Source organism: Cajanus cajan, chromosome 5 (genome assembly GCF_000230855.2).
Source record: "Cajanus cajan strain Asha chromosome 5, NIPB_CcT2T_4, whole genome shotgun sequence".
Taxonomy (NCBI): domain Eukaryota; kingdom Viridiplantae; phylum Streptophyta; class Magnoliopsida; order Fabales; family Fabaceae; genus Cajanus; species Cajanus cajan.
Window position 1 is genome coordinate 10,496,023 of NC_138521.1, and position 16,909 is coordinate 10,512,931.

Below are 16,909 nucleotides of genomic sequence, written 5' to 3' on the forward strand. Positions count from 1 at the left end.
TTTACTGCCTCATGGATGAAACATGTGTTCAACTACTTCATGTTAGAAGCGCTCATCAATAACTGTTTATTGTATTTGTATTAAAGCATTGTTATATACCTTCTGGTATATGGGAAAACATGTATACCACATAGTAGTATCAATATGCATATTTCTTGATAATTGTGAAGACTACATTTAATTTATATTTTGCTAAAATTGATTTTAAAATGTTGGCGTACGTTGAAATTTTTTATTTAAAAATTAACGTTAAAAATTAATTTTTTTTAAAAAGAAATTAAAATATGTTTGAATATAAAATAAAGGTTCACTTTAAAATATTAGGCTAAAATAAAATTGGATTCCATTATTTTCATTTTTCTCTCTTATATTTAAAAAACAATTCACTTTCAAATCTTAAAGTGTCTTTTATTAATAAATTGGTCTTTACATCAATTTCTTGCATTAATGAAATCAATTTTGGCTAGTGACATTCTTAATAGGTTGTCACATGCTATCAAATTAACTGAATTAGTGTAGTAAATTAACGGAATAACTAATTTGATTTAACATATATTATCTTTATTTTTATATATAAGATTTAATTAATTTATTCACTAAAATTAAAAAATAGTTAATTTAATTGATAACAATAAATTTATTTTGTTTATATTTTTTTTCTCAAACTAATTTTATTCTACTTTTTTTAATTTATATATATATATATATATATATATATATATATATATATATATATATATATCCGTTAGAGTGTATGTTTTGTATTATTTCTTTCTTCCAATTAATATTTATTTTCTCCTAATCAATAGAGTATATATTTTTTTTTAAATGACGAATATAAATTAAGTCAATTATTCTAATTTGAGTTTTATAAATAGAAATGGTGTTAAAGATAGTACAATTTAAGAAACAAATAAAGTATTTTAAATTCAAGAGATCCAACTAAACAAAAAAAATTACGGCTAGACTAAAATTTTATTTTAGTTTATATATTAGTATGTTTCTAAATTTTTTGTGAGACTCGTTTCTAAAATCAATTCTAATATTTATTTGAAAGCTATTTTTTATTTACTTATCCTAAATTGATATGTTTTACTCATCAACTGAATTGGTTTTGAAAATATACGAAAGATAAAATTTCCAAGCATATGAAGTACTGTTCAAACTGATTTTCGTTGCTGGAAACATACTTTTTCAGCAAACAAAAGTTACTAAGCAAACTACAAAAAGCAATATCACTTCCCAAAAGTTGGAAGAAAAAAAAAATCTCTAGCAAATATGAAGAACCCCACAAAAAATAAAAGCACTTTTTCATTTCGGCCAATTTCTTTTTATGTGAAGGCAAATCAGAGGTAGCCGACACATTAAAACACTATTAAAAAACATATCACAATATTATATGTAAAACTTACTATATTAACCAATAATAAAACTTTTAAGTAAATATTACAATAGGCAACAATTTTATCGAATGTGTGGTAAACAATTTATAATTAGATAATAGTATTAAAAATAAGTTTTTTTCTTAAAAGGAAAATGATAGATAGAGATAAAATTACATAAATGTTAAGTAAAAAATCAATGTTGAATTTAGATCAAATACTATTATTTATTTAGTGATTAATTGAAACTTAATAATATTTAATTTGACTCAATATTTTATTTGTCAAATTAAGGATTAGTAAAGATTTAACAAAAAAATTTCACCCTCTCAATACAAAGAGATCTCGTTGCGTAAGTATTAAAATTAATTATTTTTTTTTCTCTATATATAATTTCATGAGCTCTACCATTTATTTCTTATAATTAATAAGATTTCAGTTTAATTTTTATACAGAGCATTTTTATTTATTTTTTTAGTTTCAAAATTTTATAAGTTTTATTTTTTAGTCTTATTACAACAAGCATCATTACAACAAAATTTGTTATTAACGACAATTATTTAATGGCAATAATTTAATTACTGCCATATATAAAAATATTAATAGCTAATATATAATAGCCACTAAAAATGTATTTATATTACACTAAAATTTACTATTAGCGACAATTATTTATTAGAAAAAACTTAAGTCCCACATCGATTAGAGATAAGATAATTAAATAGTATATAAGTGAGTAATAATTATCACCTTATAGGTTCATTTTATAGGGTTGATTCCTAATTCACTATTCTAAATTGGTAGCAAATCACCCATTATTACCAAATTCAATAGTATTATAAAATAATTAAAGAGCAACTTTCATCTTCATTTCTTAAGAGACAAGATAATTAAAAAAAATAAATTAAAAAATATATAAATAAAAGAAAACCTTCATCTTACAAATCTCACATCGAGTAGAGATAAAAAAAAATTATATAAGTTATGAATTTAGAAAAAAAAATTATAGGAATAAATTATTTAAAGTAAAGGAGACAATTGAAAAAAATAACTTTTAATAGCCTTTAAAATGGCTACTAGAATTGCTACTAAAAAAATAAGTTTTCCCGACAATTTAATAGATCTTTACCGGCATTTATATAAATGCTGGTAAAAAAAATAATGGTCATTTATATAACCGCTTAATAATAAATTAATTACCAAAAAAAAAATTTGGTGTAGTGCACTAAGAACTGAAAGAAAAATAATAATATGTACAAATTAAGACTAAAATAGAACCTTTTAATTATATAAATTAAATAATGAAATTTATGAAATTATAAAAATCAGTGGAATAATTAAACCTAAAAGAATTCACATAATGAGTGCATTTTAAATAAATTTTATAAATTTTACCCGAAATAGAAAAGTAAATCGATCATTTCAATCTAACAAAGAAGAACCAGAGAATTGATTTTGATACGCTTTTTATTATTGCTTTTGATATGTCTTTGAAGAAGGGAGAGCAATATTTGACAAAAGTTTGTAAATATCATCAAATTATATTGGTTCAATAATAACCTTAAAACCTGAAGTATAGTTCCCACCATACGCTGTATAGTGTCTTAATGGATAAGAATAATTTATATTTATGAAGGGCTGCTGCATGTATATATATAATATCCTTTTCTCACTCTATGACTTGTGCGTTTTCATGCAATGGCTTTTTGACATGAAAAAGAAGAACATGAAAAGAAAGAAGCACAGAAATAAAGAAAGAAAAAACAATAAAGTTCACCATTATGTGCTTCTAACGTGTTTCCCGTGAATTCCTTTTTCTGATGTACAAACGTATTACAGCTTAAAAAATTCTCCTCAAACACCTTGGTTATGAGTAACGTTAAGGTGTATTTTGTATATAGACGAAAGAAATGAATAAAAAGTTAGAATGGAGAGAAATAGAAAAAAATGAAGGTAGTACTATATTCACGCTTTAAAAAATTCTCCTCAAGTTATTTCATTTATTGTTCTAAGATGGGTAGTACTATATTCATATATTTCAACTATTTTTTTTTTATAGATTTAATGATTATGCACCTCACTCTTAAAATATAAATTTAAACTAATCAAAAATCATGGTTGAAATGATTATTAATTGTTTTAAAAGTTAATAAACTCACTATAATGGGAGTTTGTGATTAAATGATTAGTGCATAATATTTTTTCTCTTATTTATTTATTTTTTTCTCACAAATTTTTAGAGAAAAAAAATGGAAAGTCGCCTAACATTACATTGTTGAATGAATTGAAAAAATATTTTATAAACTTATTTTATTTTTTGACTTATCAAAATTATAATAATTAACAATATTAGAATTTGAATCTAAGATCGTGTGTGTATTGTAACACTATTAGTTTTGTGACATTTAGTTTAATTATACAAGTGATTGCATGGTTTGTATTGTTTAGCTATTAGTTGTAGTTTAGGGACTCTAGGGTCCAAACACCTTGAGAGTTATGTTGGTATTTGAGAAAGTTAAGTTAGAAATAAGTTGATTCAGCCTCAAGAAGTGTATGTAAGGATTTTCTTAAAATATGAACCTCATAAGTTTATGTTTTAAGAAACATTAGAGAAAACTTTGTGAGAAGTTTTCTAGAACTTGAGTGAATCTTCTTTGATTTCCTTTACTAAAATCCTTTTCTTCTCCCTCCTTATAGTTGACCAATCTTGCCAAGTTAAAAATTCAAAGCTTGTGGAGCCAAAAATCTCAAGTTTTAGGATGTGTAGAATTCTTCTTTTCTCTTCTCTTTGATTTGAATGTCAAGAGGTAAAGAAAGCTTGATTTTTTGAATGAGCCTTTTTGTATGATGATTTTTGTTTATTAGAATCATTAGATTCATAGATGTTGTTTGAAATACATGTGTGATGATTTGTGAAGTTGAGATGTTCTTGAAGTTGCTTATGAAAAGTATATGATGATTCTTCTAAATCTTTAGTTTCATGTTGTTTTTGCTATTATTTATGAACTCTATATGATGCAAATGTGATGTAATATGGTTGCATGTGAATTTTGCCTAAGTTTTAGGTGGTTGGGGCAAAAATAAATGAGTTCTACATAAGTTTAAAGCTAATTAATATCAAATCAAGCACACCTTCATGATGTTGAGCATAGCTTCAACTAAGGGGTTCTATCTTGTTCACATCGAGCATAGGATTAGTGGCATCGAATGTGAAGAGAGAGAATTATCTTGAGTTGAAATTATGTCAGGCACGGTTTGAATGATACCAGACATGAAGAGAGAGGATTATCTCTGCCTGGATACACATAGAGCACTAGTAGAGTGGCGTCGAACGTGAGTCAGGCAAAAGCCTTCTGCCTGATTGGGGTCAAACGTGGATTCTTGTAACGCCTAATTATATAATATTAAATATATATTTCTTATATATTATTAACACAACTATATCATTAATAATATTTTACATAAAGACAAAGAAGATTTCGTGAACTTATTTACATATAGTTAGCCCATATTTACATTACATATCATTCTAAAAATATTTACAACATCATACTATTTTGCACACTATTTATTTCTCTCACTTCTACTACAATATTTACATATTAGGTTGATATAGGTTTACTATTAGATTAATATGGTTGGTTGGTAGTAGATAGAAGGTAACTATTATAGGGACATCAATAACCATAGGAATTTCTTGGGTTGGAAAAAATGTAAAAGTCGACAATGTCACACCATGGAAGGTAATCGAATTAGCAATTGTGTCCATACTGCAACTTGTTCCAGAAAATACTGCTGATGTAACTGAAGGAAAATGGCCTAGAATCGCGGGTCGATACATCTATTTTGTATTATAATTAATTCAATTTTTTTAAAACAAAGAAAAATAAGGAGTAAGTACAATTATCCAATAAATACAAAATTCAATAGAATCTACAAAATTATTTATAACTAATATTAAATATATGAATATATATATATATATATATATATATATATATATATTAGATATTCATGTTATAATAAAATTTGAATTATTTTAGTAGTGACTAGCTGGGATAAATGAACATTATCATAATATCAATCAACAAAAGGATATTTCACCTTAAATCCTTACTCATTTAAATTCTCAAGATCTAACTTCCAACTACAAATTAATTTAAACTTTATTCCTTATGGTCATAGAATAACATTTATCTTTATAATGTATGAAGAAATAACAACAAGTTGAGCTTAAGATATTTTAACAAGACTATATTATAGTTAATATTAATATAAAAATAATTAAGCTAAATAAGTTTGAGCATTTTTAATTGTTTAAAAATTTAGTATAATATAGTTTACGTAAATGGAATGTATTAAAGAATATTAATCTAGTAAATGACAGTGATAAACATCATAAAATAATTAAATAAGATAAATTAACAACACCTCATTAACTATTTAAAGTAAAAAGTATCATAGATTAAGCTAATAAGTGAGGTTAGGAACACCTCACTAAGTAAATACACATAGATATAACATAAAATAAACAAACATAATAGTATATAAAATTTAAAAGGATAAAGTTCTCCTCTCCTTTACCTTAAAAGAGTGTAATCGTTTTAATGATATCTTAAAAGAAATTATTTCTTCACTTTTCTCTCTGGTGCTTCTACTCTGTTTTTCTTACTTAGATGCTCTCATCCTTTATTACTCAAATGGTCTCCTACCGTTTGCTATTTATAGGCAAATTTTCATTCATTAATGTATTTATTATTGTAACGACCCACCCTAGGCCGTCACATCAATAACCAACCAAAATAAAATAATATAAAATAAAGAAAATAGAGCAAAAGCCAGCTACGCTAGAGTGTAATTATACAATAACATATAAATTGTTTCCAAAATATATAATATAATCTTCTATAGCAGAGTCATCATCCTTAGTAAAGTGATACAGTAATCCAAAAAGATAATATAATTACAATGTCATGAAAACATCAAAATAAGACACCCTAGGTGCTGGTCAAGCTCTAAACCTAGCCACTTCTCAAAGCAGCTATCCAAAAGACTCCTTGTTATCCCAAAGCCTCATACCTGATCTGCTCCCCCACATAGTGAGATCATCACAGTCCACATCATGGAAATATAAGGGTTAGCACATATAAAACCAATCATAGTACATCATAATAAAATATCATTAAACAAATATTTATCCACAGTATTTATCCAGACCAACAAGTCATTTCCATTCTAAATTTAAACCAATATATTGTATACACGTCCATGCCAATGTATACATATTTTATGATAATAAAATAATCCATAACCAATGTATACAATCCATACCATATGTATACATATTCCACATCCATAACAAAGTCACACCACTGTATAATCCATGATGTAACCAACACATCCAAACCAAATGTTGGCCTCAACACCATCCAAACCAAGTGTTGATACGGTGAAACATGTCAGCAACCCATGTCCCACGCCTAACCTCTCATGGAAAATATACAGTTGGATTACGTCGTCACGTAACCCTGGTGGGGCCACCTCATCCATCGGTATGACTCGGCCTAGACCCATACCGGTAGCAAATAGAATACTTAGAGGAGTACTTCAGAATCCACCTAACATCTGAAGTGGTTTATTATATAACCTTTGGAAAAGTTTCACATTGGAATCCTCACCATGGGATTCCCAAATTTCATATTTTTCCAAAGATTATATCCTGATCTCACCAAGAGATCTAATCCATACCATAACCTTACTCCTTTAAGTCCTATTTACTTTTCCAAACCACATACATAGCATATTCCATAATTAAACATAACCATAACCATGCCAATTTGTCAATATAATAATAATATAAATATCCAAAACAACCATCAATTGATCCAAATTATACTATATGAAATGAAAATCTCCGCATAAAATAGCATATTAAAATTATACTATTCCTATCATGCTCATATATACTAGATTAATTTTATAAGCACTACCCTTACTTGGATAAACCTGAACTGAAACTCGGGCAGAACCTCCTCCTCTCTCTTGCTTAAACAAGAACCGAAACTCGGGCAGAACCTCCACCTCTCTCCTTAAACAAGGATCGAAACTCGGGCAGAATCTCCTCTTCTCCCTCCTCTTTTCTCTCCCCTAGCAGAACCTCCTCTACTGGATTCCTCTTTCTCTCTCCTCTTTTCTTTTCTCCTCCCCTCTTTTTCTTTCTCTCTCTCTCCTCTTTCTCTCTCTAGGATTCTCTTTTCTCAGTATATTTTTTTTTCACCCCCCCTGGCCCCTATTTATAGGCAACCAGAGTCACCCGGAACGGCCCGTATTGAATTCGAAACGGCCCGTTCCGAATCTTTCAAATGTACGCAAATTTTTAAACTGGAACAGCCGTTCTAAAATCGGAACGGCCCGTTCCCAAAAAGCAGAACGGCCCGTTCCAGAATCGGAACGGCCCGTTCCGAGACTCATCCAGAACGGCCCGTTCTCCCTCCGAAACGGCCCGTTAAGTCAGAACGGCCTATTCTCCTTTTGGAACGGCCCGTTCTGGGCCCGTTCTCACTAAAAAAATTTAGTATAATTTTTTAAGCTTGGAACGGCCCGTTTTGCTTTTGGAACGGCTCGTTCCAAGTTTCCAAAACAACCCCTTAAATTTTTTTAAAATTGCGAAAATGCCATCAGTACTAAAATTACAAGAATACCCCTATACCTTTATAAAATTTACGAAAATGCCATTGATAATTAATAATAAAAAAAAAAAATGGGTATTACAATTATTATTCCCTGATAGTTGCAATTGGATTACTCAATTCATGTTTAGTTGCTTAGGGATAAAGGTTAATAAATGTGAGATAAGGTGATAAGAATTTTCGTACGTAACAGCAGCAAATTATCTGCTGCAAATTTATTTTTTTAATTTTTTTAATAATAATAATTTCTTTTCCTTCTTTTACCCATTCATAATATATTTATATGTATAAAAAATTTAATATAATTACTTATATTAAACATTTGAAGTTTTAACAATTTTAAATATATATCATAATAACTAAAATATTATTCTAAAAGAAAAAAATATTATAATAAAATTGAATAGTAAATATTTCTATTTTAATCTACTGAAAATATAAAAATCATAAGATATCAAAAATAAAACATATGTATTTATCTATTTATTTTAAATATGGTAACTAAAAATTTAAAATTATTATTTTAATAATAAGATAATGATAAGAAAATTGATAATATTGTATAAAAAATTTCAAAATATTGCAATTCTTGCCACGTTAAGCATAAGAGGGTGGAAAAACTCTGTCAACCACGTTAGACGCGAGTAGTTTGGAGCTGGAAGTGGGCGAGACAGGGAACCCTTTATTTAAAGGTGTTGGGCATCCTGTGAATGGCGTTTGACACAAGTTGCATGATGAAAACTTGTTATTTTATAATTGAATGGTGATGAATAAATTGTGTGGATGATGTATGATGATGAATCACTACAAAAAAAATAACCTATGCCTACAGACACTTTTACCTATAGGCCTAAATTAGTGTAGGTAAAACTAAAAAAAAAATTTACCTACAAATGTTTAATGTAGGTATAACTCAAAAATCTATACCTACTTTTATTTAGTGTAGGCAAAACTCAATACAACTTAAAGTTCTTCTACCAACAAATTGTCAATGTAGGTAAAAGTCTTCAAAGACTTATCACTACAAAAAATTAGTTAATTAGTGGCGATTTTTTTCTAGCAGTTTTAATAAACTGCCAAAAAATGTTGTAATTTTAGGGGTTATCTTGACCCCACAAAATAATTAAAGTTTTGGCGGTTTTAAACCGCCACAATATGTAAGTATCTAATTATCTCTTTGTGTGACCACGTGGAAAACTTAATTAACTATATTTATATTTTTATTAAAAGAATTAAGAGAGTAAAAATAAAAGAATTAAAGAACTTAAATTTAAAATTAAAAAAACCTAACTTAGAATGCTCTGCGGAAACTTTACCTGCGAAAACCTATCACGCTCAAACTTCTTCTTCTTCCCCCTCAATATAATCGTTCGTGAAGCAATTTACGGTGAAACCATTTCACAAAGTGTCCAATTTAGGGTTAGTAATTTCGCAAGAGCTTCTTTAAGCTTGCTCTTCTCCACGCTGTTCTTCGATCGGTTGGTTTAATTTAAGGCAAGTTTTCGATTCATATCCATTTTGATTCCCTATTTTTGATTTGTATAATATTTCATTATGATTTTTTTTGTTCAGAGGTTTTAGGTGGAACAAATTTTTCGGAGATTACAAATTTGAGGTGAAGGAATACAAATGTTCATTATTTGTTTTTTAACGTTTTAATTTGAAATTATAGTGTTATTTGCCTTTTGAAATTAGAGTGTTATTTGTTTTTGATGTTTTGATTTGAAATTGGCTTGTTCATGATGTTTTTCATATCATTAATCTGTTGAATTAAATCTATGGTTGTTTTAAGAGAGGGAGAACCTCAATCGAAAAGAGTTGCTGATATGTTCAGATGCTTGGGTCACATTTTCTGGCTTATCTTGTCTAGTTTCTTTCTCAGTTTTAACATTTTCTGGCCTCGCAATATTAACAGGCTCGTTATATGTGACAGGCTTACCATTTTCTTAAAATATTGGGATTTTATGTTGTTCTGAAACATCCAACATTTATATAAAACTGTTATTGCTTTATAAATGAAGAACATGAAAGCAATTTAATACTTTTTCCTTTCTCTTTTGGTTGTACCAATTATATTGAGACTAAAAGCAAAGCTTATTATAGGCTTGGCCGCTTGGGCAATCCTCACCTTATGAGCTAGCTTTTGTGGTTGAACTAAGTGTGGCCTTAATTGAAGATGGTCTTGGAGCCTATCTAAAGCCTATCATAGAGATGATATTGGGCCACCCTGGCTGGGTTTCCAAATGCAATCAATAAATAAAATTCATTCCTACAATCTTCGTACTCCAGATGTCCAATCTTTCACATGAGGGGGTGTTGAGATTTCACATCGACTATAAATATGACTAAAGTAGATCTAATAAATGCTTAGGCAATCATCGCCTCATGTACTTAGCTTTTGGGGTTGAGTCAGTCCCATCCCAAATTCAAGATCTTTCACTTGTGCTGTTAGAACATTACGATTCTTACATGTCATTAATCTTGTTAGGTTAGAAATCTAATTAAGCTTTGCTAGTACTTGCAGTATTACACTTGATATCTAATTATTTGTATAAAGTGGGTGTGACATTGGTATTTGGGTTTATTATGTATTATATAAACCTTATATCAATCTGGGTATTGGAGTCTCCATTATCTCATTATTTACTTCCCCACTAAACCTTATAATCATGCTCAGTTCTTTATTTTGTTTTTGTCTATTCTTTTGTACGGAGATGGATTTTTGTTGGTCATGCTAATAAGGTATTTTTAAAACTTTTTCCAGGCTTTGCATTTCTTGCTTGGATGCTGCATAGAACCTTATCCATTTACTTGGAGGGTCAACCTTTACTGTCAGTAATCAGTTAAACTTTATTTTTTGCAATATATTATTTTCTTACATTTTTATTGTCATTATAGGGAGTTGCATGTTTGTTCCCATACCACTTAAGGTTTGTTTGGCTATCTTATATGCTGATATGCAATTTCTGTATATTTTAGGCTGAACAACAAAGGTTAACGCTTTGTGCTGCTATGTTTGTCCCTCTTAGAGATACTACTTACAGAGAAAAGAAAGCTAAGAAGGTATATACTCATTACTTTCTATATATATTAGTACTATTTTTTATTTGGCATATTAAGCTGCTATTGCGTTGACTTGGAGCTCTGTGATTTGAATTGAGTAATTGATGCATCTAGTACAATGTCCGTATTAGATTTCCAACTCTAGTTATTTTATGCCATTTGTCAAGTGAGAATTGAGCTAGTTATCAAAGGTTTTGATGAAGGGTTTATTTGTATGCAGTTTGTCCCAATCTCCCAACAGTTGGTAGATTTTCTAACCAAAGGACTGTTTTGGCCTCATTTTGAATGTCTTGTTAGCAAGTTGGGCAAATTGGGTATCTATGTTTTAACTTAAAAAAAAAAATGGGGGGATTCTAACTTCAAAGTTGTTGGGATATTGTACAATAAATTAATCCTAGACCCTCAGGATATATTAGTTTTTTACTGATCTTGTCCTTATTTTTCTGTTTTAATTTTCCTGTGTTATTTATTTTTGAATTTGAATTGGTTAGAAAACCTCTAACCAACTCTGCCTATAAATCTCAATCTCTGTAAATGAATATGAAATAAATTCTTTTTTCCTCTTAACTAAAAATAAAACAAATTGTCTTGGTACCTGCATTGCAGTTTTCTGGCTCTTCTAATTAAAAATAAATTCTTGTCATTGATCCCTTGCCTTGTATCTAGTGATGACGTTCAAGTTGTTGATCATGATTGGATGAGAGACTTAGTTGATGTCCCTGTCTCTTCTAGAGTCCGGGTACAAACAGGTACAGTTTTCTTGCTTTGCTACCTTAGTATCACATGGCAGCATGCTGATTTTGGATTGTGTTAGAAATCTAATATAGAATCACTTATGCATCTTCACCTAACTGCTTAAGCTTTTTGGAATTGTTGGTTCTTGACATCGTATTGTAGCTTCTACGACCAAATGGTCTAAAGTTCAATCCTTGCTTTAACCATTCTTTAAGAAAGTTTAATTTCATATAAGTAGTTAGACCTGTGCATTGTTCATGCTTCAAGTCTAAATGGGTCGTGTAAGGGGGCATGTTAGAAATATACTATGAAACTATTTGAGTCTCCACCTAATAGCTTAAGCTTTTGGGATGGTTACTTGGTGACAAATAGTCATTGTTGACCTTAATATGCAGTTATAGCATTTTCATGTTGACATATAGTTCTGCAGACTCTACTTTTTCATGATTCCATATGTTGCAATTTTAATTTTACTATTGTCTTTGTAGTAGAAAGTAGCTACAACCCGTATTTCCTTGTATTCATTTTGCAGTCACATTTTTCTTATATTCAACTTTTGCTTTAGTCAAGCCACAGGTAACACTTTTTTGTTGTATTATGAGGATAGCATGGACTTCTATAATGATGCATGATTCCTTATATCTAGTTATTCTTTGTCTGTGAATCTACCATGGTCATGGAAGCAATTGTTTTTGGCCTTCAATCACTACTAGAAAAAGACTATTTAACGTCGCTATATTTACATCGGTTCTAATGAAACCGATGTAAATAAGAAACGCGGTGGCAATTTTGTAAATAAATAGAAGATGTAAACATATTTACATCGGTCATGCGGAGGATATAGTGTATAACGAAATGCAGGTCATGAATTTATGGAATTTGCAGCAGGACCGTCTATGCAGATGCAAGTTGTCAAGGCGCTCTGCTCGGGCTAGAGAAGGAAGGCTTCAGAGTTACTTGAAGATTTTGATTCCAGAAATCACTCATTAACAACTGAAGATTTTGTTGATATTTTTAAGTACTGTGCACGCTCTCCTGATCCACTGGTATGCTCAATTACCAAATATGTTCACAAAATGAATGTGGCATATACATGTTTGTTGTTTCCGAAAGTGTTGTTGATATTAGCAACTTTAGCATCATGAATTTGTCATTTTTTTTAACATAGTTTGGATACTTATATCTCTATAAGAGATATTATATATATATATATATATATATATATATATATATATATATATATATATATTTATTTATTTATTTATAGGTACAATAATAATAATAATAATAATAATAATAAATAAAATAAAAAATACTTTTACCTATAGTCAGAGCATGTAAGAATAAGTTAATGACTTTTACCTACAGTCATAACATGTAAGTATAACTTAATGGTGTTTACCTATAGTAGGGAGTGTAAATATAAGTCAATGACTTTTACCCACGCATATTGCAAATTGTAGGTAGCTCTTATAGTGACAGTCAAATGTAGTTGTAGGTAAAATTATGTCTGTAGGTAAAACTTATAGTGATAGACTATTAGTTGTAGCTATATGCCCCCTCAAAGTTGACAACTTCAATGTCTGTAGGTCAAAGTCCATGATACCTTTACCTATGGAATTTAGATTTTTAGTGACATTTTTTGTGTGTAGGCATAAGTCATTTTTCTTGTAGTGATCTATATGGTACGCTGATACATGATTAATGATGTTTAAGCTATTAAATTGTAAGATGGTAGATTATTGAATTGTAAAGCTGTATATTGTTTTAGTTGTTAAAATGTTAAGCATGTGATAAAGATACATGTCTTTGTTTTAGAGTAAAAGTTGTTTTAGAAAACTAAATATCTCATTGTGTGAATATACATCATAGTGCTCCAAGAGCCCAAATTGAAATTCTTCAGTAAATAAGTTGGCTTCTGAATAAGTAGTTGTTTTAAGTTGTTTCCTCTAGGTTTTATTTGGTATTCGTATGTGGGTAAGATCGAGACATGTATATAAAGTGACCAACCGGATAAAATACAAAGTTAGAGACTTAGTCCCTAACAGAGTGTTGGAAAGGCATAGTATTTGGAGGGTAATTAGTAGATTAATCTCATAGGTGGCTTAGTGTTACAAGCTAATTCCATAGGAGACTCATCATAGCCAAGTTGTTATACCCTGACAATAGTACTAAACTTTCTAGTTTAAGTGGCAAAACCTGATAAAGCAAATTGAGTTGTTAAATAGGATCTAAGAGGCATGATGGTTGACTTGGTTGAGATAGATCAGACGTCATGGTTCGATAAGGTCTAACTACTTAAATTACTTACACTTGTTGTAGATCTCCACAGTTGACATGGGTGACGACACATTAGTTGTATATTGTTGTTGTGTTGCTTATGATGTGAGATGATGTTGGTAAGTTACTCTAAGTTGTCAATTGTATGAGTATATTGGTTGATGAGTTGTATGTTGTTTTCTATAAAGTTGGTTATGTAATGTCTTAATTTTTAGATAATAATATTCTCAATATTATTAGTATACTCTTCTTAAAATAGTAATTGAAATTTTTAGTTATTATATATATATATATATATATATATATATATATATATAATAGAGAATAAGTACAATATTTTCACAATATATATATCAAATTTTTATTACAACATTTTTAGTGAAATAAAATCATAAAATATTTATTCCTAATTATATAATTGTTATGATCTAATTAATAATATTTATTTATAATTTTATTATTATTATTATTATTTTAAATCAAACTCTTAAATTTTAGTTAGTATATTTAAAATAAATACATAAATACTAGTGTTTTAAACTATATATATATATATATATATATATATATATATATGATATCCAATTATATTATAAATATTATTACATACGAAAAACAACTTATTATAAATTTGTATGATATGATGCTATAGACATATAAAATAAAATGGTTCAGTGGTTTGAGTGGTGGTGTATAAGAACTACTATTTCCAGGTCATAGGTTCAAGTCCTACCATGGCCTTATATATTTTCATATATATTAGAATAATTAAATAAATTACAAAAGATAATGTGTGCAATTAAGGTGTGTGGTGCATGATGCATGGTGCAATTAAGGTGTGTGGTGCAGTAATATGTGTGATGAATATAGTTACTGAGCAACGCAGTAGATAATGTACATTAAATAAATGAGTAAGTAAACGGATAATAGATTACACATGGTATTACACCCCCCCTATAAATAGTAGCACTTAGGTTATCTCTAGAACATATGTGTATTTATCTAGTGAGTAAGTAAACGGATAATAGATTTCACATGGTGTTACTATGCATGATCTTACCTATAAATAGTAGCACCCGTTTGAACATTCGAAGCAACAGTGGGAGAGAACGAACAGCAACGGAAGAGAACGTAAAAAGAGAAAGAAATTGTACGATGGTGTTACTATGCATGATCTTACCTATAAATAGTAGCACCCGTTTGAACATTCGAAGCAACAGTGGGAGAGAACGAACAGCAACGGAAGAGAACGTAAAAAGAGAAAGAAATTGTACGTGAGAGAAAGAAATTGTACGTGAGAAAGAAAGTTGTGGTACATTGTTTTAGGTTATCTCTAGAACACTTTTATATCTCTACTAAGGTAAGGAGGAGGAGAACTTTATCTCTTTAAAATTTTATCTACTACTATGTTTATTTATGTTATTTTCTATGTGTATTTATCTAGTGAGGTGTCCCTAACCTCATTTATTTGCTTAACCTATGATTATTTTTATCCATAATAATTATTAAGTTCATATTTTATATTGTTTAATTATTTCATACCGATTATCATTGTCATTTACTTGATTGGTGCTCTTTAATATATTTTATTTACGTAAATGTTGTTTATTTAAAGCTTAAATAATGATAAATACTCAAATTTATTTAGTGTGATTGTTTTTATGATTAACTATAATATAATTTTATTAAAATATCTTTGACTCGTTTTGTTGTTATTTCTTCACGTATTTAAAGATAAATATTATTTTATGGCCATAGAAGATAAAATTTGAATTATTTGTAGCTGGAGATTTGACCTTGGGGATTTTAAATGAATAAGGAGTTAAGATTAAAAATCCTTATGTTGGTTGATATTATAATGTTCATTTATCCTGACTAGTCACTGCAAGTGTAATTCAAATTTTTATGTATATTTTCTAATATTAACTATTGTTATGCATGTTATGTGATTATAAATATTTCTTTGAAAATTGTTCTCACTCCTTATTTTTCTTGTGTAAAATATTTAATTAATTATAATGAAAAACAGATGAACCTACCTACCGTACCAGGCCCTTTCTCTTTCGTTATTACCACAGTTTTTCCGGGTACCAGTTGGGTTATGGACGCATCTGCAAATGCCATTACATTTCAGGGGATAAGATTATCAACTTTTGTATTTTCATCAACCCAACAAAATCCCGTTATCATAGATGGCCAGATAGTAGTCACTTTTTATTTACCTCCAACAAATCATGTTAATCCTATAGTGAACTTGTATTAACTCGATATGTAAGCATTATAAAAATTAGTGTAAGAAATAAGTAGTTTTAAAGTATGTACATTATTGTAAAAAAAATGTTTAATATATGATGCAAATATAAAGTGTTATATGTAAGCAAGTTTATAAAATTTTCTTTAATAATATAATGTACATAATTATTATATATGCAAAATATTAGAAGTAATATTCACGCGACTGGGTTGTTACAGGTTATGCTATGATCATTAAAATTTGTTCAATTATGTAATTATGTTGATTATTTTCACAAGTTTATCTTTTTTTTTCTTGTGATTAGAACTACAATGATCATACTTAGTATGAGAATATGACAAGATTAGTTGGATGGCTTGGTTGGTTAACTGACAAGTCATGCTGGTGGTGGCTCATTTTGCTAAGGCTACTTTGTTGTAGTTGGATCTTTTATAGTCATTTGACCAATGAATAAGGTTATTTATATACTCTGGTATATTGTGTAAGTAGATTGTATATATATATAG

General features: G+C 28.8%; 1 long non-coding RNA gene across 5 annotated transcripts; it reads left to right on the forward strand.

Moving 5' to 3' along the window:
* Positions 1 to 9,330: 9,330 nt before the first annotated feature.
* On the forward strand, positions 9,331 to 16,575 carry LOC109812150 (uncharacterized). 5 transcript variants are annotated; one of them, XR_014433871.1, is made up of 8 exons: positions 9,331 to 9,565; positions 9,644 to 9,686; positions 10,836 to 10,902; positions 11,051 to 11,134; positions 11,801 to 11,883; positions 12,402 to 12,445; positions 12,755 to 12,915; positions 16,179 to 16,575. It is a non-coding gene; the product is annotated as an uncharacterized LOC109812150 (long non-coding RNA). The 5 variants fall into 5 exon arrangements; XR_014433872.1 differs by having other exon boundaries at positions 12,758 to 12,915; XR_014433869.1 differs by lacking the exon at positions 12,402 to 12,445 and having other exon boundaries at positions 9,332 to 9,565; positions 12,731 to 12,915.
* The last annotated feature ends 334 nt before the right edge of the window (positions 16,576 to 16,909 follow it).